Here is a 626-nt window from a genome sequence, read left to right on the forward strand (position 1 = left end):
CTAGTCTTGTAGGTTTTCAAATTTATATATATATGCTGCTTCACAACCAGTGTCAGATTGTTTATGTTTCCATAACTTTGTGGTTCAGCAAAAGTTGCTAATAGAATAAGTACCAGGCTTAAAAAATAAATCCTGATGTTGATCTGTCTGACTAAACTCTTCAAGGCACTGCTCCAGGATGGCTGAAGTTTAACGACTGAAAACAAGTAAGATAAGATAAAAAAAAAACTTGCAAAATTATATCCAGTAAATATGTGTAGGCATTCGTTAATTCTAATACAGTTTATTAACCAAGAAATTAAGATACAAAAATAACCCAAGACAACATTACAACCATTTTCCAGGAGATTACCTTTTTATAAAGAGAAAATAACCATCAAGTGATATATATAAATATATATACAAGTGGGGTAGTGAAAAATTCCTGGCCTTAAGGGTATCATGAAAGGCCTGGCTGGAGGTCCAACCTTCTGAGTTCTTTTACAGGCTTAGAAAAACTGAAGGACCACTGCAGTAAGTGTATGAATCTGAGAGGGGAACATGTTGAATAAAATCATAATTAACTTATCCTCCTGTATTTTCTCTTACCCAAAGCCAGAAACTTTCCAGCACCCCCTTATATATAT

The sequence above is a fragment of the Octopus bimaculoides genome, chromosome 4 (assembly GCF_001194135.2).
Source record: "Octopus bimaculoides isolate UCB-OBI-ISO-001 chromosome 4, ASM119413v2, whole genome shotgun sequence".
Taxonomy (NCBI): Eukaryota; Metazoa; Mollusca; class Cephalopoda; order Octopoda; family Octopodidae; genus Octopus; species Octopus bimaculoides.